Here is a 24765-nt window from a genome sequence, read left to right as displayed (position 1 = left end):
CAAGCATTTTGATCCCAAATATAGGAACAGTATTTTCAAAATTGGAAAGATTTGGGATTTATATAAAATTAGAAATTGTACAGGTATACATAGTGTCTTGATCAGAAGAGGACACTAAGTTTTTTGGAAGGTGAGTAGGCTACAGATGTGATGCATTCGTGTCAGAAAAAAATTCATTCCAAAAATGTTGCATTGCTCTTGTTTCTTCACTATAGGGCCCTCCACCAATAATGCAAAGCATTACAGATGTAGTAAAGAATTTCATAACATTCAGACACTGTAGTGTAATTTTGAAGAGGCATCTGAAGTTCCGAAATGTGAGGAAAGTGCAGAGATAATGGAAACTAAATTTTCATTTGAACTTTCATCACAAGTAACTCTTTTAAGAATCTGTGATAAATTTACATGGCTCTCTGCAAGATACGTGTATCCTTTGATAAGAAAGATCTTTCTCTTTAACATGTGAAGAAAATTCTTCTATGCTGTTATTATTTCACACAGCAATCACTGAAGTGTTATGTTCATGAGACTTGAATCAGCAAGCCAAGCATATATTGCATTCTCAATACAGCTGAATGGAAAGCTCATGTGCTGAAGCTGGTACATGAAATGTTTAAAGATAATTGTGATTACAAAGGTGAATGCATGATCGTTTGGCCAGATGAGACAGCATTTAAGGTCCTGGTCAGGACTAACATAACTGGGTGAATTGGTCCCCTGAAAATACAAACATTCACATGATAACATGGTGAACTTGCCAGGACCTAGTCTGGTGTGTCATTTTTTTGAAAGGACAGTTACTGATTGATGCTGCCTGTCTCCGCATGCCACAAGGTATCCATTCTACTGTTCATTGGCTATATGAAAACAAGAAAGTGTACTATCAATAAGACAGGACATCACATTGATACTATGATATCAAGGACATCTGTGAGATGTATAGCATACAATAGAAAATCAGCAAGGCTGGTTTTCTATTGTATGCCTCTGTGATTTGCCTGCTTGCCATTGCTAATTATACCTAAAAGCAGAAAGTAGTTTGAACTGTTAATTAATACACATATATAGAATGCCTGTCATAAACTAATCCACCATGTGCCACAAACCATTGCTTCTGTACACATCAAATACCTTATCTGAGGTTTATAATGAGTTGTTTTTCTTTCAGCCAAACTACCTTATTAACAGAGGCAAATGCCTCTGCAAATTTTTTTGGAGCACTCAACTTCCTCTTCTTGTTCTGTTTTTTTTCTCTCTCTTCTTCAACTTTCTATGCTTCTAACTCTATAATGTCTTTGTTTGAGAGCTCCTCTTCTACCACTTTGAACTAATGCTTTAAACTCTAATTCTTTAACTAACAGCACTGTCTTTTTTACTTTTTTTACTATCTCTTGTTTTGTTGAATGTCAATATATGAATAGATATTTTCAGCATATTCTTCCAAACACCATTCATACACTGCTGTCATGCTCCATGCTGCATCTGCAAGGTATTATATTCTTTCCAAAAGTCTCTGGTTTACTCACCTCAGTAGCAGCAGAAGTAGTTCTTATATAATGTTGCATAACATTCAGATCCTGGTCCATAGGTTCAGGAGTGAAGTGGTATTCAGTGAATGTGTTAATAGATGGCAGTGTCAAAGACTGATTCCTTTTTCCTATTTTTTTATACATTATACTCAGTTCTGATTTTTTTGGATCTCTTATCTGTTTTGGACAGCAGTTTTAAACTTTTCTGTTGTAATAGTTCATCTTTACACATTTTCTCATTTCCTTTAATTTTGTGTTAGTTGTCTGCATCTTCTATCCGACACCTTCATCTTTGTGGCAACTAGTTGGCGATCAGAATATATTTCACATCCATATAGATTCTTATATTGATTTCTTTTGCAGATTTTTCTGTACCCATATGTAATCAATAATTAGTTTATTTTCTCTTGCTTCCAGTATGTAGTGTGCATATCTTTGCATTTGTAAGAAACTCCTGATTATCCCGAAGTTATTAGAAGTAGCAAAATATCCTAATTCTGTGTCATTATTATCAGCGAGATCTTGAAATCATCTGTTTACAATTCTGGCATGAAAATCACCTCTCTGTGGTGTATCTAATTTTGCAGAATTTATTTTGTCTCATTCTCCCCCTCCCCCACACACACACATACTGACACTCCTTGATCTCTTCTGGGGCACTCCTGCCATTATAGAAATGGACATTTAATTCTTGAAGTCAGTATTTGCTTAGAAACTCATGTATATGAATCATTTCTTTTTTTCCAGTTGTACCAATCACAGGGGCAACACCTTCTGCTGTTGCTCTTTTCTACCATTTTATGAATCCACTGTACACTAGGATGTATTCTCCTAGATCTTAGTTTTCTCATATTTTCTTCTTAGTTTCAGATCTGGCTGTGATTTTGATATTATTAATTGCCTCAGTTGTTTTTTATGGTCTTCCTTTTTATTATTTATATCTCTTATATTTACAGCTCCAATTTATATCCAATTCATTGTATTTTATTCCATCCATTATTCAATTTGTCCTGTTATTAACCATAACTTTATTTTTTCACACTGAGGGCACTAACCTATTTCAGCAACTGTCAACTTGGAGGATAGTATCTCTCTCTCTCTCTTTTTCAGTTGTCTGTCTGCTGCCACTAGCATAACTTCAGGATCTCTTAGGAATGCAAGTCCCGCTATTACAACAAAATGTACCTTCAATGGAGATAATCAACAATACAATTAATAATAATTAACAAGAGTATTGGTGCCATTAAACTTAACCAATAACAACAATATAGTGAGAAATATTTTTATATATTTATTATTTTTTGTATGTTAATCCTGCATAATACAAAAGAGGTGTTTAAACACAGGAATGAGATATCATACGCATTGTGGTCATCAGTACCACAAGCGAGTGGACTGAAGATTCAGAAACCCAGCACTTAGAGATCAAACATGGAACATTTTCAAGCCACTTCAGGCCTCCTTTAAATAAGGGTGATAGTTCTCACATCAAGCAATGAAAGTCTACCTCCTAAAAGTTATTAATATCAACTTTAAAATTTACAGCAATCTATAATATACTACAATAAATAAATATACTACAATACTAATTACTTATATTAACCATCCTTATTTACTATATTAATGCATTAATGAATATACAAAATCTTTCATTATTAATATATATATTCTTCATTTTTACCATAAAAAATGAACCCTACATGACCACTAATTTTTTTCTCTACTCGATTTTTGTTACCCCCTTTAGTAGGGCTTGGCTCATTCAAGTGCAATAGAACCTGAATGTCTTCATTATATAATCTCTGAATGAGCTTGTTAGTTTGACTAAATATTTAAGTGTTGGTTATTAAACATCATGTTGATTGAACCACAATACTATTGGATCTTATATTTTTGTCTTCTAAGGCACTTCTTATTGTATCAATCCATGTAGCTTTGGGTGTTACTTTTTCCTGTTATCCTACAAAGAACACTTTCCTCTCCCATTCTGCTGAAAGCTAACAATACCTAGTTTATTATATATAATATTAAAAATGGGGATATTTCCTAATATCCCCATTTTTAATATTATATTGCCATTGATGCCATCTGTTCACACCCCTAATCTTTCTCAGAATTCTCATTTCTGTGGCTTCTAGTCTTTGGTCAAGTGTTTTATTTCTAACCCAGCTCTCAGATCCTTAAGTTAAAATTGGTTTGAACACTGTCTTGTATACAGCTAATTTAGTGTTTTGACTAATTTCTCTCTTATTCCATATAAATTTATTCAGTTGACTTCTACCATAGTAGCTTTGCTGATTCTGATGTTTATTTCCATATTTACTTTGCCATCTTCCCTAAAAATTGTGCTGAAATAGATGAAATGTTTTACTTCTTCTATAGGTTCACCATTTGGGATACACTTGAGGTCTTCAGTGTTTCTGCCAATTTTCATTGTAATAAATTTAGTTTAATCCTTTATCCAAGTGTGAGCAAACAAAGTTTGCACCTGAAAGTATCTTCAGGACTGGGGTAAGGTGCGGGCAACTCGTTGCAAAGGTGGAGCAAGCTAACATCACTAAACTAAATTTATTATAGTCTAACCAAGTGAAAAATAAACTTTCAATTTCAATATTTTCATTGTCTTTGTCTTTTTTATTGCTGATTTTCATACCAAATTTATTACAGCAGTTATTCAATTTAGTCAGGAAATCTTGCAGATTTTACTGGATTTATTTAGAAGTATAACATCATCAGCATAAAGTAAACAGCTGAGATTATTATTATATGGAATCTCCATGGAGTTTGGAGGCTCATTGTGAGAGACCCAAACTAACTATTATACACACAAAATCTTTCATACTTTTCCTTGAACTTATTCACTGTCAGGGAACTCACAACAAATTCTGGCACTCCATTCCACTCATTCACCACTGCCATGCAAAAATTCTATTCTTGCACACCTTTACTAACCACACTCTTGCACAGGTTCCACGGATGCCCACTAGTTCTGACTATTTTTCATATATTGAAAATTTTCGTTTCTATTATGTCCCCTCTTTTCTGCCTATCAAAACTCAACTTTGCTCTCTACACACCTTCAGTCTATCCTCCTAGCGAGCATTCCACAGACCTGTCACCAGCTTAGTCACTCATCTCTGAATCTTCTTTACCACTCCTGTTACCTAAGAAAACGCAGGTGACCAAATCTTTGCACAGTAGTCAAGATGCGGCCAAATTATAGCCTTGTAAAGAGAGATAATAACTTTCCTTTCTTACTTGCTACTATGTTTTTCAACATCCCAGTAATCCTTTGAGCTATTTTGCCAACTTTTGCAGTATGCCCTCTGATCTTCAACTCTCTGTCAACTATCATTCCCAAGCCCCTAGCTTGATCATTTTCCTGCAATCCAGTACCATAATAATAATAATATTCATATGGGAGTTCCCCCTCCCCTTTCTCTCCATCCTTTTGTGGGGGTGGATTGAGCCCTCCTAATGAGGGATTAAGTATATATATATATATATATATATATATATATATATATGTAGAAAGTTTTTTACCTTGAATATATACTATGTTAAAGATACCAAGCAATTTTATAAGCTAGGTTTTAATCCTTTTTTCCCAAGTAAGCAAACAGACAAATAAATCAAGTTTGCGCCTGAACATAGTTCAAGTCTGAGGCAACTCGTGGTAAAGGTGGAGTAAGATCCGATCACTTTCCTTAGTATTTTCCCCTAATCCAAAGCACATCCCCTTGCGGAGATGTATGATGCTATGCATTAAAGGCAAGGGTCACTACCCAGACCAGTTTCAACCTTTATTGAGGTCTCGTCAGTGGGAGCCAGACCCAGAAATGCCAATGTTGAAGTAATGCAGAGCTTATAAATTTTACCTAAACAAGTTGCCTCAAGGTGCTTTGACCTTATTAAATAAAAATCTCAGGATGAGAGTAAGATGTAGTGTTTAGTGTTTTCCAGGTGGAAAAACCCTCTACCCCCATATGAGACTGACTAACTCACCTTTAATCAAAAGAGACCAGATAAGGGTTTCCTCATGTCATTAGAAGGGAATCGAACCCAGGTTGTTCTAATCAAAGGGCTTTTTTATATCGAATGAGCTATGGAGGCTCATTCAATACATGAATATGATACACTGTATGCAACCTTTTCAACCTGAAATGCATAACCTTCCATTTTGCAACATTAATTGACAATTATTATCCTTTGCCCACAGTGCCAATTTATTTAAATCACCCTGCAGGTTATATACATCACCTTTATCAACTATTGCTTTCCCATACCCAGTTTTGCATTATCAGCAAACAAATTAATATCCCTTTAAATCTTTCCTCATTGATATACAAATTAAAGAGTAGTGTCCTTAGTACAGAAACCTGAGGTACTCCCATAGTCACCCTTATTCTCTTAGATTCCACTCCACCATATACTACTCTCGGGTGTCTGTCTGTCATCCCCTTCCATCCATGCTACTAGCTTCATATCCATTCCCATTTGCTCCAACTTTTGTAATTATTTTATTATAAAATGTGAATAAATTAATAAGACCGATCTACCCTTTACAAAGCCATACTGTCCACTATAGTATATCGCAATTCTATCCACCCACCGTTGGATTTTACCTTTAACCAACTTTTCCAATACTTAAACAACCACTCCTGATATTTTAATTGATCTGTAGTTCTCTACCTCTGTCTTGGAGCCACCTTTATGCACTGAAACTATCTTATCTTCTTTCCACTTTCCTGGAAACCTGCTAGAACTGAAACTTAGATAGAACAACTTCATTAGAGGCAATGCCAGTTCTCTCATACTTTCACATAGTACACGAGCTGACATGCCATCCAATCCTGCTGCTGTGTTCACATTGATATTTTTCAATATGCTGAACACCTCCTGTTCCTCTACCTCAATTTTTATATAAATCTCTGTCACATCAGCAACTGCAAAATCTCCACCTGGATGATACACCTTTGCAAAATCCCTTAGTAACTCAACTATTTCTTTTGCATCTGTCATCTTCTTACCGTGGGCATTGTTTAAAGTCATCCTACCATAGTCATTTTCCCTCTTACTTGCTACTACAACAACAAAAAAAAAAAATTGTGGTTTACTTTGAGGAGAGATAAGAGTTTTAAACACTGGTTGTAGAAGATATTGAAACTTCAATCATTTGAATACTACAGGGTTACTTGAATGAAGATGAGGAATGAAGAGTACTGTCCTTATTATGAGTAGAGAGAGAAGAAAAAGTCATTAATATACAGGAAGAATATGGGTGAGAGCACAGGACCCTGGAGAACTCCAGCATTGATAAAGAAATTGGATGAGAGGAAACCCATCTACCATGACATGCAATAAATGACCAGAGAAAATGCTGACATTCCAATCACATCTGAAGAGATGGAGACCAGTGGTAGCTTAGTAAGACGATCTTGATGTCAGACACAATCAGATGCCTTAGAAACATTAGTAGCAATCATGTGAGTCTCTCCAAATCTTTCCATGGTCTATGTTGAAAGGTGGGTAAGATTAGTGAGAAGGTCTGCTGTAGAACTGGAATGATGAATCTCCAGGCAGTGAAGTAGCTGATTGTTGATGACCTCCTCCTCCATCACTTTCAAGAGAATTGAGATGATGACAGCAGAGTGATAGTTTCAAAGTTGACTTTTATTTCCATTTTTAGGGACAAGTAGATAAAGGCTTATTGGGTAGATTCCAGATAAGTATGTCAGCTTGTATAGGTGATATAAGGAGAAAGGGGGTTAATTCTATTATTACTATTACTATTATTACAGGCAACTCCAGGGAGTCATTAGACTCATCGAGGGAGGCTCCAAATCATATTCATCACAACTATTCAACATTCATACAGTATCTATCATACCTCGCCTTAAACTCATTCACTGTCACAGCATCCACCACACACTCAGGGAGCGAATTCCACTCATTCACTACTCTAAAAGTAAAGAACCCAGCTCTAACACCTTTACTAACCACACTTTTGCCCAGTTTCCATGGATGTCACAATCAGCCCTGTTCTCAAAAATATCTTCTGAATTAATTTTATAGAAACCCTTTAGTAATTTGAATGTCTCAATCATATCTCCCCTCCTCCGCCTATCAACCAATTTTTGCAACCCACAAATCCTCAACCTGTTCTCATAAGGTTCATTCCACAGACCTGCTATCATCTTGGTCACTCGCCTCTGGATCCACTCCACCTCCTCCCCATCAAGAAGAAACCTAGGTGAGCAAATCTGGTCACGGTAGTCGAGGTGGGGTCTTATCAAGGCTCGATACAGAGGAACAATAACATGCTTGTCTCTGCTCGTCAACGTATTCTTCAGCAACCAAGTGATTTGATGAGCTGATTTGGCCACTTTTGCAATGTGTCCCTTAAACTTCAATTTCTTATCCACCAACACTCCTAAATCTCGTGCCTCATCAATTTCCTGGAGCACAGTTCCACCAATGCAGTAGACTGCCGCCAATGTTTTCACCCCAAAATGCATAACCTTACATTTTACCACATTAAATTGACATCCATTCTCCTTACCCAGACCTCCAATCTATCCAAATCATCCTGCAAAATTTTGACGTCATCTGCATTCACTATTGAACTACCCAACTTCGCATCATCTGCAAACAAATGAACTGTTCCTCTCAGATCCTTTCCTATATCATTAATGAACAAATTAAACAGCAGTGGTCCAAGAACAGATCCTTGTGGCACACCACTAGTCACAGGCCGTCTTGTGGACTCTACTCCTGAGTAAACCACTTTCTGATATCTCTCCGTCAACCACCCTCCTATCCATCTCACCAACCCTATGTCCATCCCCATATGCTGCAATTTACTGATTAGAATTCCATGTGGTATCCTATCAAAGGCCTTAGCAAGGTCCAGTAGAATCACTGTAAACCCATTATTATTATTATTATTATTGTTCCAGGAAACACCAAGGAGTCGACAGACTCATCGAGGGAGGCCCTAACATCATGTCAAGAACAACTATTCAGCATTCACACAGTATCTATCATACCTTGCCTTGAACTCATTCACGGTCGTAGCACCCACAACAGACTCTGGAAGCTTATTCCACTCATTCACCACTCTCCAAGTAAAAAACCTAGCTCTAACACCCTTGTCAACCACGCTCTTGCCCAGCTTCCATGCATGGCCCCTAGTCCTCCCATCACCAGTCATATTTTCAAAAATATCTTCTGGATCAATCTTATAAAAACCCTTCAGTAATTTGAATGTCTCAATCATATCACCCCTCCTTCACCTATCGTCCAATTTCTGCAACCCACAAATCTTCAACCTATTCTCATAAGGTTCATTCCACAGACCTGCTATCATCTTGGTCACTCGTCTCTGGACCCTCTCCACTTCCTCCCCATCACGAAGAAACCCTGGTGCCCATAACTGGGCACAGAAGTCAAGATGGGGTCTTATCAAGGCTCGATACAGAGGAACAACAACTTGTTTGTCTCTGCATGTTAAAGTATTTTTCAGAAGCCAAGTGATTTGGTGAGCTGTTTTAGTCACTTTTGCAATGTGCCCCCTAAACTTCAACTCCTCCCTATCCACCAACACTTCCGAATTCCTGGCCTCATCAATATCCTGGAGTATGGTTCCACCGATGCGATATACTGCTGCTATTCTTTTCACCCCAAAGTGCATAACCTTACACTTTGCCACATTAAATTGACATCCATTTTTCCTAGCCCAATCCTCCAAACTATCCAAATCATCCTGTAAAATTTTGACATCCTGTGCACTCACAATTGCTCTACCCAACTTTGCATCATCATCAGCAAACAAGTGAACACTTCTTCTCAAATCCTTTCCAATATCATTGATGAACAAATTGAAAAGCAGTGGTCCAAGAACAGAGCCCTGCGGCACTCCACTAGTCACAAGACGTCTTTCAGACTCCACTCCTGAATAAACCACTCTCTGGTAGCTCTCCTTCAACGACCCTCCTATCCATCTCACCAACCCTATATCTATCCCCATCTGCTCCAGTTTACTGATTAGGGTTCCATGTGGTATCCTATCAAAGGCCTTGGCAAGGTCCAGTAGTATCACTGTAAACCCATTACCCCTATCCAGTTCAGCCGTCACTGTGTTATAAAACGTGAGCAAGTTACTGAGGCATGATCTACCCTTCACAAAACCATGTTGTCCCCCATACAATATCCCATTTTCATCTATCCAATCTTGTATTCTTTTCTTGACTAATTTCTCTAAGGCCTTGACAATGATTCCTGATATGCTAATCGGTCGGTAATTTACAACAGCAGTCTTGGAACTTCCTTTATGCAGTGGAACTATTTTCCCCTCTTTCCACCCCCTCAGGACTAACTCAGATCCGAGACTCAGATTAAACAAAATGGTCAAGGGTACTGACAATTCTTTAGCTGCTTCTCGTACAACACGAGCTGGTATACCATCCAATCCCACAGATGTATTGACATTGAGGTTATGCAATAGACTACTCACCTCCACTTCATTCACCACAATTCCCGTATAATCTACTGGTTTATTCGTTTCTGCAATGTCACCACCTGGATGATATATTCTTGCAAAGTGCTCACTCAGTAACTCAACTTTCTCAACTGATTCAGTTACCTCCCTACCATCGGCATTCTTTAAAATCATTCTGCCATGCACATTTTTCCTTTTACTTGCTACATATCTAGAAAACTGTTTAGGATTCTCTTTAGCCTGCATGGCCAATGTTCTTTCGTAATCCTTTTTTGCTTTTCTTACCACACTCGTCACCCTTCTGGCCTGCGCTTTATACGGTTCATGAGCCTGCCGGTCACCTTTCTCCTTAAATTCCCTTCATAGTTGTTTCTTTTTTTGCAGCTCAAGCTTAATGGTGTTATTCATCCATTTAACCCCTACTTGATTTATTATTCGGACTCTAGGTATACAGTCAGCCATTGCTTCATGCAAGCACTTCTTAACTACCTCCCATGCACTATCAACTTCTAGTCCTTGCAGTTGTACATGTCATGGCACTGAACCAATCAAACTCCTAAGCTTGTCATACTTTCCAGCCCGATAATTCCACATGTACTCTGTCTTAATTGAAAATTCTACACCTTTAGCCACTTCCCAAGTCAAGACCCTCATGATCACTCTCACCAATTGGTGGCAATGTGGTCATATTTGTTACAGCCAAATCCTCAGATGTAATTACTAGGTCAAGCACTCTCTGACCCCTAGTATTTTCCATTACATGCTGTCGCAGATAGTTATTCCTTAATAACCGCATAAAATCCAATTCCTTCCTCCCATATGTCCTCTCCTCACTCCAATCAATGCGACCATAGTTGAAATCTCCCATAATAATCACCCTCCTTCCACTCATTTTTTCTATTTGCTTGTGCATACTGTCACCACCATCTTTTCAATCACCTGGTCTATAACAGCACCCAATTGTATATTTAGTTCTGCTAGCCACAATCTCACACCAAATGGCCTCAAATGTGCTCTTTTCTCTATCCTGCAATTCAACTTCTATTCTCCTTGGCTGTAGCTCATCAGCTATCATCAACAATACTCCTCCCCCCATTTTATTCTCTCTGTCATTCCTGAACACACTATACCCATCACATTTAATCCCACTAGCTATATCATCTACAGTCAGCCATGTTTCACTAATGCCAATAACCTGTGGTCTGGAAGTGCCAACCATGGCCAAAAACTCTTCCTTCTTGTTCCTAATACTCCTAGTATTAGTGTACATGAATTTAAGACCCCCATTAGCCCCAACCCTACCTTGATGCCTTATATTAACTATCCCACTCTGATTTGTTGTCCTTATTTGCTCTGGCATATTATATTTATTCTTACATTCAACTGCATTCCTCAGGACTGTATATCTACTCACCCCCCTTAACAAATCTAGTTTCCCTGAATTTGCACATCCACTACATTCAGCAACACTTTCTCAAGTCTTCTTACACCGTAACCATTCAAATGCAAGCCATCCATCTTATATAGATCCTTTCGCCCATCAAACTCACTCCACACGTACACAAATTCCACACCATTACCTTATCCAGTTCAGCCGTCACTGTGTTATAATACGTGAGCAAGTTACTGAGGCTTGACCAACCCTTCACAAAACCATGCTGTCCCCGATACAGTATCCCATTTTCTTCTATCCAATCTTGTATTTTCTCTAAGACCTTGATAATGATTCCTGTTATGCTGATTGGCCGGTAATTTTCAACAGCAGCTTTGGAACCACCTTTGTGCAGCGGAACTATTTTCCCCTCTTTCCACCCCCTTGGGACTGACCCAGACCCGAGGCTCAAATTAAACAAAATGGTCAAGGGCACTGACAGTTCTTTAGCCGCTTCATGTACGACACGAGCTGGTATACCATCCAATCCCACAGATGTATTGACATTGAGGTTCTGTAATAGACTAGTTACCTCTACTTCATTCATCACAATTCCAGTATAAGCTGTTGGTTCTTCCATTCCTGCAAAGTCACCACCTGGATGATATACTCTTGCAAAGTGCTCGCTCAATAATTCCACACTATCAACTGATTCGGTTACCTCCCTACCCTCAGCATTTTTTAAGATCATTCTACCATGAGCATTTTTCCTTTTACTTGCAACATATTGAAAAAACTGTTTGGGATTCTCTTTAGCCTGCATGGCCAATTTTCTTTTGTAGTCTGCTTTTGCTTTTCTTACCACCCTTGTTGCCATCTTGGCCTGAGCTTTATACTGTTCCTGCTCCTGATGGTCACCTTTCTCCTTAAATTCCCACTACAATTGTTTCTTTTTTTGCAGCTCAAGCTCATCATCATCATCATCAAATTCCTGCCATGTACCCTCAAGGGGTGTACAGGATATGACAGTACTGCATGAAAAAATTACATCATTACTAACTTCCTATCTACAATTTTCCTCCAAATCAGTCTGTTACTTGTCAAGACTCCAACATTATCAGATCTTATATTTCTATCGTCTAAGGCACTTTGTACCGTATCAATCCACCTATATCTTGGTCTTCCTCTGGGTCGTTTTCCTGCCAACCTGGCAGAGAACACTTGTTTTGCTAATCTTTCCTCTCCCATTCTATTTAAGTGACCATACCATCTGAGATTAGCTCTGCTAACGCATTCCTGGATACTGACAATGTCAAGTTCTTTCCTAATATCCTCATTTTTAATATGATATTGCCATTGATGCCATCTGTTCACGCCTCTAATCTTTCTCAGGACTCTCATATCTGCGGTCTCTAGTCTTTGGTCAAGTGTTTTACTTCTGACCCAGCTCTCAGATCCATAAGTTAAAATTGGTTTGAACACAGTCTTGTATACAGCTAATTTAGTGTTCCGACTAATTTCTTTCTTATTCCATATGAATTTATTCAATTGACTTCCCACGATACCAGCTTTGCTGATTCTGTTGTCTATTTCTATATTTAGTTTACCATCTTCAGTAAAAATTGTGCCTAAGTAGCTGAAATGTTTTACTTGTTCCACAGGTTCTCCATTCACAACACAGTTGACATTTTCAATGATTCTGCCTATTTTCATTGTCTTTGTCTTTTTATTGCTGACTTTCATACCATATCTATTACAACAGCTATTCAATTTAGTCAGAGAATCTTGCAGACTTGTAGCGGATTTATTTAGAAGTATAACATCATCCGCATAAAGCAAAGAGCTGACATTAACATCTCCAATTTTGATATCAGGTTTAATACCACATTCCTTCATAATGTGATCCATATAGATAATGAATAACAGAGGGGATAATGTACATCCTTGTCTCACACCAGATTTAACATTAAACCATCTTCCTGTACTTCCTTCAATTCTAACTGCTGACTCACAACTCAAATAAAGACTAAGTATTGCTTGATATAATGCCCCATTGACACCATATAACTGCAGCGTATTGAATAGCTTCTCTCTTGGCACCTTGTCATATGCCTTTTCCAAATCGACAAAACTTAAATACAGATCTTTGTTATATTCCCATGCTTTCTCGACTATTTGTCGTAAAGTGAAGATCTGATCCTGACAGCCTCTATTTGGCCTGAATCCAGCTTGTTCTTCACCAAGCTTTTCTTCCACAATTCTTCTCAACCGTTTCTCAAGTATACTTGCATAGATCTTGCCAGGAACACTCAGTAGGGAAATACCTCTGTAATTCTCACATTCAGTTTTATTTCCCTTTTTATATATGGGTACTATGAGAGCTCTACTCCAATCATCGGGAATTCGTCCCTCTGTCCAGGCTTTCTGAACTATGCAGTGCAGCCACTGTAAGACTCTTATACCACCATACTTCAGCATTTCTGGCCGAATATCATCTACTCCTGCTGCCTTTCCACATTTCAAGCCTTTGATGGCTTTTTCTACTTCAAGTATGGATATGTATTCCTGACTGCATGCCTGGTCAGTGTTTTTTATCACTGTGCTGTCATCACTGCTTGTTTCATTTAGCAGTTTTTCAAAGTAATTACTCCATACTTCAAGGATATCTTTTTCTCCTGTTTTCATTTCACCTTTATCATCTCTAATTCCTTTTACAGCACTCTTTCCTCCATTCCTAAGCTTCTTCAACAACCTCTAGAATATTTTGCCACCTTCTTGATATTTATTCAAGAAGGTGGCAAAATATACTAAACAAAAGTCCTCCCATGACTTTTGTTTAGCTAGTTTTACACACTGTTTAGCTTTCTTACATTTGTCTCTGTATTCTGTAAGAGTAAAAGCTGACTTATTTGCCAGGAACTTTTGATATGCTTTCTTCTTTTCTTTCACTGCCTCTTTAACTTCCTGTGTCCACCAGGGAGTTCTGATTTTTTTATCTTTGCACACAACCTCACCACATGCCTCTCTGGCAGAATCAATCAATGTTTCCTTCAGAGTTTGCCACTGAATCTCCAAGGCTTGATTCCTGTTCTCAAACTCTTTCATTTTCTTTTCAATAATATTTCTGTATTTTAGTCTACAGTTTACTTCTGAGAGCTGCTCAACTTTTATTCGCTTTAAAACTTTCTTACATGTTATTCTTTTCAATATGAAATTCAATTTTATCCTGCTCAAGACTAAATAGTGATCACTTCCAATTTCAAATCCTCTGTACACTCTGGTGTCCTGCACCAGGGAGAAAACATCACTATCAACAATAACATAGTCAATGAGACTTTTCTTATTCCTAGCCTCTTCTCTCCATGTGAATTTGTGCACATTTTTATGTTGGAACATGGTGTTAGTAATAACCAGTCCATGTCCTGAGCAGAAATCCAACAGATATTTGCCATTATTATTAGCTTTGCTCTTTTCTCCAAATTTTCCCAAAATATTTTTGTATGTCTCACAATCATTTCCTACTTTGCTATTTAGATCCCCAACAAGGACCAACTTTTCCTTTTTCATTGTGTCAGTTGCTTTTTCTAAAGCCTCAAAGCAGCGTTATTCATCCATTTAACCCCTACTTGATTTATTATTCAGACTCTTGGTATACAGTCAACCATTGCCTCCTGCAAACAGTTCTTAACCACCTCCCATGCACTATCAACATCCAGCCCTTGCAGTTTTACATGCCATGGCACTGAGCCAAGCATACACCTAAGCTTGTCATACTTTCCAGCCCGGTAATTCCACATGTACTCTGTCTTAATTGTAAATTCCACTCCTTTAGCCACCTCCCAAGTCATGACCTTATGATCACTCTCACCAACTGGTGGCAACATGGTAATGTTCGTTACACCCACATTCTCAGTTGCAATTACTAGGTCCAGCACTCTCTGCCCCCTGGTATTTTCCACTACATGTTGCCGCACATAGTTGTCCCTTAATAACCGCATAAAATCCAATTCCTTCCTCCCATGTGCCCTCTCCTCTTTCCAGTCAATGTTACCATAATTGAAATCACCCATAATAATTACCCTCCTTCCACTCATTTCTTCTATTTGCTTATGCATACTATCCCCACCATCTATTCCATCACCTGGCCTATAGCAGCACCCAATTGCATATTTTGTTCTGCTAGATTCTATCTCACACCAAACAGCCTCAAATGTGCTCTTTTCTCTATCCTGCAGTTCAACTTTTATACTCCTTGGCTGCAGCTCATCAGCTATCATCAATAACACTTCTCCCCCCCTTTTTATTCACCCTGTCACTCCTGAACACGCTATACCCGTCGCATTCAATCCCACTAGCTTTATCATCTTCTGTCAGCCATGTTTCACTAATACCAACAACCCGTGGCCTGGAAGTGCCAACCAAGGCCAAAAACTCTTCCTTCTTGTTCCTAATACTCCTGGCATTAGTGTACATGAATTGCAGAAGCCCATTTGTCCCATCCCTACTTTGATGCCTTATGCTAACTATCCCATTCTGATTTGTTGTCCTTCGTACTCGCTCGGGCATAATATACTCATTCATACACTCAACTGCCTCCCTAAAGTCTGCATATCTACTCCCCCCCCTCTTAATAAATTTAGTTTCCCTGAGTCTGTACATCCACTTCCACATCATTCATCAACACTTTTTCAAGCCTCCGTACACCAACTCCATTCAAATGTAACCCATCCATCTTATATAGGTCCTTTCGCCCATCGAACTCATTCCACACCACTCTCCATGCATAACCCACACATAAAGTCATTGGCAATTATGGCCCTCCTTCTAAACACTTCGCTGTCATACCGCGGTAAGATACTCACCATCCTAACTCTCTCACTCTTCTCTTTTGCTACCTCAAGTAATTCCCTCACATCCTCTATCATTTCCATTTTGTCCTCTTTCAAATCATTTGTTCCTGCCACGATTATCATCTCTTTCACCCTCTGTTTTTGCATTTGAATAGATTCGCTGACGTTCTTTATGTTCGCACCCGGCTGGTACGATTTCGTTAAACTCTGAACTATCACACCTCTTAATAGCGAATCCCCATACAGCACTCACTCCTTCATTTTATTGATGTTTATGAACATTCTATTATTTGCCGTCACAGACTTTCGCCGGTTATTTGTCAGTACGTTCAACACACATTCTTCCATACGCTCCAGTTGCCTTTTAGCTCTGCGTAACGCACCGTTCAAATGGGCAATTTCATTACTTGCATTTATCTCACCGTTTTCATTATCAATCAAATCAACCATTCGTTCTGTATTTCTATCAAGTTCTGTTATTTCTATAATTCTGTAGCACAAGTTTTGAGCACAGCTGGAAGGATATCATCTGGATCAGGAGACTTATTGCTATAAAGACTAATGAGGATTTTACTACTGTCCTTCTGGCTAAAGATCACAGGAGACATCTGTGTGCAATTTATGGTATTGTGGGAGATGATTTGGATTGATTATCATCTGTACTAGAGCTGGAGTTAAACACTAATGCCAAAAGATGCATTAATGTTCTTCTTCCTTATTTTTGTTCGATGTTATCATAGTATACTCAGAATATGAGAGAGCTGAAAACAAGGAAAGGTAGAAGTTATGCCCAGCAGTCTTAGTGAGGGGCCAAGAGGCTTATCTATCAGTTGATCTGGAGGTAAACTTCATACATTTGGCTCTTACAAAGTCTGTTTCTGACTTGATAATGTTTTTTTTTTTTTTTTAAATGTAATTGTTACAAGCTATGGTGTAAGATGAATGAGAAGTTGGACTTTCTAACTTGAGCCACTGAATGTAAGCTGCATTTTTATTGAGTACTACAAAAGCACATTTTTTCGAGAATCAGGGCTTGGATAGATGTCTGACTTACACCACTGGAGTGGGAAATGAAAGCCATCATTCCACTAAAGATTATCTCAGCTGTTTGGACAGAGCAGGTGTTTAAATTGAAAGAGTGAATAAAACAGTAATCAGATCATGGAAAAGAAGCATAAAAATATTGTAGGTCATCCCACCTGGTGCCATTGTAATGCCATAGGGAAGGAGGTGGAGATTGGCTGGAAGGAAATCGATCTGTAGAAAGTGAATGTGGGTTTAAAAAAGATTCAGAGTATTTAGAAAAATGATGAGGATTATTTGGTATCCTGGTTGGCAAGTTAACAATTTGGCTTAAATCAAGACCAGTAGCAAATGATTTGATTTTCCTTCTGGCTTTTTGTATGAAGTTAGAGAATGAGAGCCAGTTAATGTTATGAACATAAAAGTCTCCTAGGAAGATAATCTCATACTCTGGATAATTCGACTGCATAAATGAACTAGTAAAAGAGGTAAATGGTTATCTCTTTTCATAACACATAACTGGCTAATTTTGTTGGTTACGAATCAAACCTTGGAAAATAAATTTCCAAGGTTTGATTCGTGTTTTCAAACTCTTTCATTGTGTCTTGAATAATGTTTGTGTATTTTAGTCTACAGTTCACATCTGAAATCCACTCAAATTTGATTAACTTTAAAATTTCCAGCACAGTCTTCTTTTCAGTATGAAACTCAATTTTATTCTCCTCAATACTAAATGGTAATCAATTCCAATTTCATTTTACATATGTATACCTAGCTTTGTCTGAATCAAGAGCTAGTACACACATGCTACATTAATCTTGCTTTGTGATTCATGTTTGGAATGATTTAAACTGATCCTCTGTTCTCACTCTGATGTCATTGTAATGAGGAAGAAATATATTGGAGTTAATAAATTATATTTTTCTGTGTGTCAGCACTTATTAAAAAATAGAATATGTCTGTTATACATATTCCTTGAAAACATTAGTTAAAATTATCTTTATCATCATCATCATCAAATTCCTGCCATGTACCCTCAAGGGGTATACATGTAGTATACATGAAAAATTTACATCATTACTAACTTCCTATCTACAATTTTCCTCCAAATCAGTCTATTACTTGTCAAGACTCTAACATTATCAGATCTTATATTTCTGTTGTCTAAGCCACTTTGTACCGTATCAATCCACGTATATCTTGGTCTTCCTCTGGGTCGTTTTCCTGCCAACCTGGCAAAGATTAGCAAAACTTGTTTTGCTAATCTTTACTCACCCATTCTGTTTAAGTGACCATACCACCTGAAATTAGCTCTGCTAACACATTCCTGGATGCTGACAATGTCAAGTTCTTTCCTAATATCCTCGTTTTTAATATGATATTGCCATTGATGCCATCTGTTCACGCCTCTAATCTTTCTCAGGACTCTCATATCTGCGGTCTCTAGTCTTTGGTCAAGTGTTTAACTTCTGACCCGCTCTCAGATCCATAAGTTAAAACTGGTTTGAACACTGTCTTGTATACAGCTAATTTAGTGTTCTGACTAATTTCTCTCTTATTACATATGAATTTATTCAGTTGACTTCCTACAATACCAGCTTTATTGATTCTGTTGTCTATTTCCATATTTAATTTACCATCTTCACTAAAAATCGTACCTAAGTAGGTGAAATGTTTCACTTGTTCCACAGGTTCTCCACTCATGACACAATTGACCTTTTCAATGATTCTGCCTATTTTCATTGTCTTTTTATTGCTGACCTTCATACCATATCTATTACAACAGTTATTCAATTTAGTCAGGGAATCATGCAGACTTGTAGTGGATTTATTGATAAGTATAACATCGTTCGCATAAAGCAAAGAGCTGAGATTAACATCTCCAATTTTGATATCATGTTTAATAACACTTTCCTTCATAATGTGATCCATATAGATATGAATAACAGAGGGGATAATGTACATCCTTCTCTCACACCAGATTTGATGTTAAACCATCTTCCTTTACTTCAATTCTAACTGCTGACTTACAACTCAAATAAAGACTAGTATTGCGTGATATAATGCCCCATTGACACCATATAACTGTGGCGTATTGAATAGCTTCTCTCTTATCACCTTGTCATATGCCTTTTCCAGATCGACAAAACTTAAATACAGATCTTTGTTATATTCCCATGCTTTCTCAACTATTTGTCGTAAAGTGAAGATCTGATCCTGACAGCCTCTATTAGGCCTGAATCCAGCTTGTTCTTCACCAAGCTTTTCTTCTACAATTCTTCTCAACCGTTTCTCAAGTATACTTGCATAGATCTTGCCAGGAACACTCATTAGGGAAATACCTCTGTAATTCTCACATTCAGTTTTATTTCCCTTTTTATATATGGGCACTGTTAGAGCTCTACTCCAATCATCAGAAATTCATCCCTCTGTCCAGACCTTCTGAACTGCAGTGCAGCCACTGCAAGACTTTTATACCACCGTACTTCAGCATTTCTCCTCGAATATCATCTACTATTGCTCTCTTTCCACATTTCAAGCCTTTGATGGCTTTATCTACTTCAAGTATGGATATGTATTCCTGACTGTGTGCCTGTTCATGTTTTTTACCACTTTGCTATCACTGCTTGTTTCATTTAGCAATTTCTCGAAGTAATTACTCCATACTTCAAGGATATCTTTTTCACCCATTTCATGTCACCTTTTTCATATCTGACTCCTTTTACAGCACTCTTTCTTCCATTCTAAGCTTCTTCAACAACCTCCAGAATATCTTGGCACCTTCTTGATATTTATTTTCTATGTTCATGCTTAAGTCCTCCTATGACTTTTGTTTAGCCAGTTTTACTCAGTGTTTAGCTTTCTTACATTTGTCTCTGTATTCTCTAAGAGCACAAGTTGACTTATTTGGCAGGAACTTTTGATATGCTTTTTCCTTTTCCTTCACTGCCTCTTTGACTTCCTTTGTCCACCATGGAGGTATGATTTTTCTATCCTTGCAGACAACCTCACCACAAAACCCTGATTGATTCTTGCTGAATCAATCAGGGTTTTCTTCAAGGCTTGCCACTGAATCTTCAAGGTTTGGTTCCTGTTCTCAAACTCTTTCATTTTGTTTTCAATAATCTTTGTGAACTGTAGACCCCAGCCATCATGTAATTTTTGCTTTAAAACTTTCTTACATGTTATTCTTTTCAATATGAAATTCAATTTTATCCTGCTCAAGACTAAACAGTGATCACTTCCAATTTCAAATCCTCTGTACACTCTGGTGTCCTGCACCAGGGAGAAAACATCACTATCAACAATAACATAGTCAATAAGACTTTTCTTAATTCTTGCCTCTTCTCTCCAAGTGAATTTGTGCACATTTTTATGTTGGAACATGGTGTTAGTAATAACCAGTCCATGTCCTGAGCAGAAATCCAACAAGTATTTGCCATTGTCATTAGCTTTGCTCTTTTTCTCCAAATTTTCCCAATATATTTTTGTATGTGTGACAATCATTTCCTACACTTCATTGAGATCCCCAACAAGGACCAACTTTTCCTTTTTCATTGTGTCAGCTGCTTTCTCTGAATCCTCAAAAAATTCTTCCACTTCTACCTTAGTAGAACCTTCTGTGGGATCATAGGCACAAATAAGTCTCATTGTCCACTTTCCCATTTCTCATATTTGCCCACATCACTCTTCTTGAGACTGCCTGCCATTCAGGAAGATTAGCCTCATATTTAGTGTTGAATACTATGGCTACTCCTTCTTTTCCTTGATTGTCATTTCCTGAATATAGCATTTTGTATTTATTGCTCAGACAGATCTCACCAGTTTTTGTCTTTTTTGTTTCAGTCACCCCCTATTATGTCTATCTGTTACTTATCTAATTCCTCAGCTAGCTCCATTTCTTTGCCATTCAGGCTTATTATGTTGATAATACTGATCTTTAACTCTGGTGATGTTGAGTTGGGGTGTTTTTTCAGATTTGTTTCAGATGCTGACTTTTCGCTGTTCACCCTGGTTCCCCGGTGAAAATAACGGGGGCCTTGTTTAACTGGGCGACACCCCAGCCGTCATGGAAATTTTTCATGTTCTACCATCATTTTGTATTATCTTTATCATTTGGACCTTTACATCAAGCCTATCTTCAGGTGCTACATAGAAACACGTATACATACAAACAGTGTCACAAAAGTTACTACATATTTTGGTGAAGTAGGGTAAATTTCAAATCGATGTTTTAATTAAATAATTATATATTTTTATACAAAATATAAGTTTTGAATTGTGAATAAATTTAAAAGAACTGGGATCTATGTATGAGAAAGAGTGCTCTGGATGCCCAGTGTCAACACAAGAAAATATTTAATCTCTTTGCCAAGTCTTCAGTCAGTGAGGATCAGAAATATCATTCTGCAGATTGATATTGTCCAAAACAACAGTTCACACAATCTTGTGTTCATCTTTGAAGAAAATGCTTTACCAAACTCAGTTGCTGCATAACTTGCATGAAGAAGATGATCGAGACAAACAGCACTCTGTGTGCAAGACGCTATGAATTGTTTTGGGTATGTTCAGTCTACAAGCTGCATCCTCTCTGAAGACTTGGCAAACTTAGAAATGTAGTGCTTGTTGCCTTATAACATCCAAAATGTTATAAGGCAACAAGCCTTATAACACTTTATAAGGCAACAAAATGTTCTAAGGTAACAAAAATGTTAAAAGGCAACAAAAAATTCAGGACTTGGTGTCCTGAATTTTTTACTGCAAAATATTTGGCACTTTGTTTCTATAAAACACATCTGAAATTTGGATTTTTTATTTATTTATTTTTTTTTTTTGTTGTTGTTGTTGTAGGGTTATAAGTGAGAAGTAAAAGATGTCTGCATGCAGCATTGAAGTTTATCATTAAGTTCTTAATCACATCAGGATAAGGAAATCGTTGAAAATTCATCAAAAACTATTCAGTATGTATTGTGCAGAAACTGTTCAATAATAGCAATGTCAGAAGATGCCAACAAAAATAGGAAAATGTATACTTTTCTGCTATACTTTTTTGTCTGGTACACAGGCTTACTATCAGACATAGAAACTAATGAAAATCAGAGAAAAGTAGATGAATTGATTTGTCAATACTGGCATGTGACTACTGAGGAACTTTCTGTTCTTAAAGTGTAAGTGTTCTAAATATAGTGTTCAAGTGATGATAGTAATCTGCGATGTCTGAAAATTTGTTGCAAATAAAATGGAATGCCACAGCCACTTATGAAGAAGAGATATGAAAAATTTTAAGAGATTTGCTCAGATCTTTTATAGGCCTGCCACTGACAGTCCTCCTCATTTTCCAAGGTGTTATAGCTGGTAATGAGACTTCAGTCTGTATCCCTGGGAGTTACAGTAATTATTATCTCCTACTTCAAACAAACAAATCTTTCCAGATCATAGGAGCATAACTCTTACCACCTTTCTTTTGGAATGTAGTGCAGGCAGCATTTCAGTGTGTGTGTATATATATATATATATATATATATATATATATACACATGTATGTTTTTTTAAAAATCTGGATGAGGCTGTCAACAAGCATTACAAGACTTTAAATATTATTATTATGAAACACCTCCAGGGAGTCCAAAGACTCATCGAGGGAGGACACCTACTCTACAACTCTCCATCTCCACCACTTCACCAACCGCAACTACCTTCATCATCTACACCAATGCCATCTACTACTGACCACCACCCACTTGTATTTTCACAGACAATTACAAACATCCATGCCCACGCAGGATTCGAACCCACAGCCTTTTGGCTGGAGAGCAGATATGCTAACCAATTGGCCAACCAGGCCAGCAAAAATATTATTATTACATGACACCTCCATGGACTTAAAGTTGGAGGACACTACTCTACTGCACTACACACAGATTTTAAATATACTGAAACATACAAAGAAGGAGACTTAACCTGATAGGATTAAAAATTATTTGATATTAGAAAAGAATTTAACATTAATAATGTTCAAAAACAGCTTTTGAAGATTGATACACGTAGGACCAGATCAAATTATTATTATTATTATTATTACGGACAACTGCAGGGAGTTCTTAGACTCATCGAGGGAGGCCCCAAATCATGTTCATCACAACTATTCGACATTTACACAGTATCTATCATACCTCACCTTAAACTCATTCACTGTCACAGCACCCACCACAGACTCTGGCAGTCCATTCCACTCATTCACCACTCTAAAAGTAAAGAACCCAGCTCTAACACCCTTACTAACCACACTCTTGCCCAGCCTCAATGGATGTTCCCTAGTCCTGCCACAACCAGCCCTGTTCTCAAAAATATCTTCTGAATTAATTTTATAGAAACCCTTTAGTAATTTGAATGTCTCAATCATATCTCTCCTCCTCCGCCTATCAACCAAATTATGCAACCCACAAATCCTCAACCTGTTCTCATAAGGTTCATTCCACAGACCTGCTATCATCTTGGTCACTCGCCTCTGGATCCTCTCCACCTCCTCCCCATCAAGAAGAAACCTAGGTGATAAATCTGGGCACGGTAGTCGAGGTGGGGTCTTATCAAGGCTCGATACAGAGGAACAATAACATGCTTGTCTCTGCTCGTCAACGTATTCTTCAGCAACCAAGTGATTTGATGAGCTGATTTGGCCACTTTTGCAATGTGTCCCTTAAACTTCAATTTCTTATCCACCAACACTCCTAAATCTCTTGCCTCATCAATTTCCTGGAGTACAGTTCCACCACTGTAGTAAACTGCTGCTAATCTTTTCATCCCAAAATGTATATTATAGCTGTAATCAATAATAGATTAATTAGAAAGAAAATTGTTGACAGTAATCTTAATTGTGTCAGACTGTCATTATCTAGTGGATACTTTGAGTATCCAGGATATCCTCAATTGTGTCTTATTTTCAGACAGAGCAACATTCCACATGTTAGGGAATCCAAGCGAGACACATTTGTGGTTTGAGATTATAGTTTACTTACTGAATATTTAGACTCTGAAATAAATCCCCCCCTTCCCCCAAAAAAATGAATGCACAGAAGCAGCAGGTCAATTTTAATTTGCAGAGAAAACAATAAAAACAGTGTTGCTTTTTGGATATTTTAGAAAATTACCATCTTTCAGAGACTGAGCGACATCCCGATATTATTTTCAACTAGATAGGGCATTCCTGCATTTTGGAAACATTTTGTATCAATACTTTGGATTTCCATTTCCTAAATAAGCAGTTGGGTGGAACAGAACCAGTTTCCTACTGACCTCATGGTTCCAACCTCTCACATTTAGATTTCCTTCTGCAGACTTATATAAATGATAAAGTGTACACATCAAAAGTGACTTTGTGATGAGTCAAAAGATAAACTTAGAAATACTATAGCAATAGTTACTCTGGAAATATCAGAATACATATGGATAGAGTTGAATTAGAAGCTGGATTTATGCTGTGAGATATACATG

The 24765-nt window shown here is 37.6% G+C and overlaps 1 protein-coding gene across 10 annotated transcripts in view; it reads left to right on the top strand.

Moving 5' to 3' along the window:
• Window positions 1–24765, top strand: part of LOC150108741 (uncharacterized) — a 189706-nt gene that overhangs the window by 47956 nt on the left and 116985 nt on the right. For 3 of the 10 annotated variants that reach the window (XM_090416191.1, XM_090416195.1, XM_090416196.1), the window contains one exon: window positions 22126–22442. The exons of 6 other annotated variants lie outside the window; for them this stretch is intronic. The gene's annotated coding sequence lies outside the window, so the exon portion shown is untranslated. The remainder of the gene's footprint in view (window positions 1–22125; window positions 22443–24765) is intronic. One more of the 10 variants, XM_090416192.1, reaches the window with a different exon arrangement.

Source organism: Typopeltis vanoorti, chromosome 3, assembly GCF_054136105.1.
Source record: "Typopeltis vanoorti isolate ZY-2024b chromosome 3, IOZ_Tvanoo_1.0, whole genome shotgun sequence".
NCBI lineage: Eukaryota > Metazoa > Arthropoda > Arachnida > Uropygi > Thelyphonidae > Typopeltis > Typopeltis vanoorti.
Note: the sequence above shows the minus strand (reverse complement) of the source record. Positions and strands in the feature narration are given on the sequence as shown.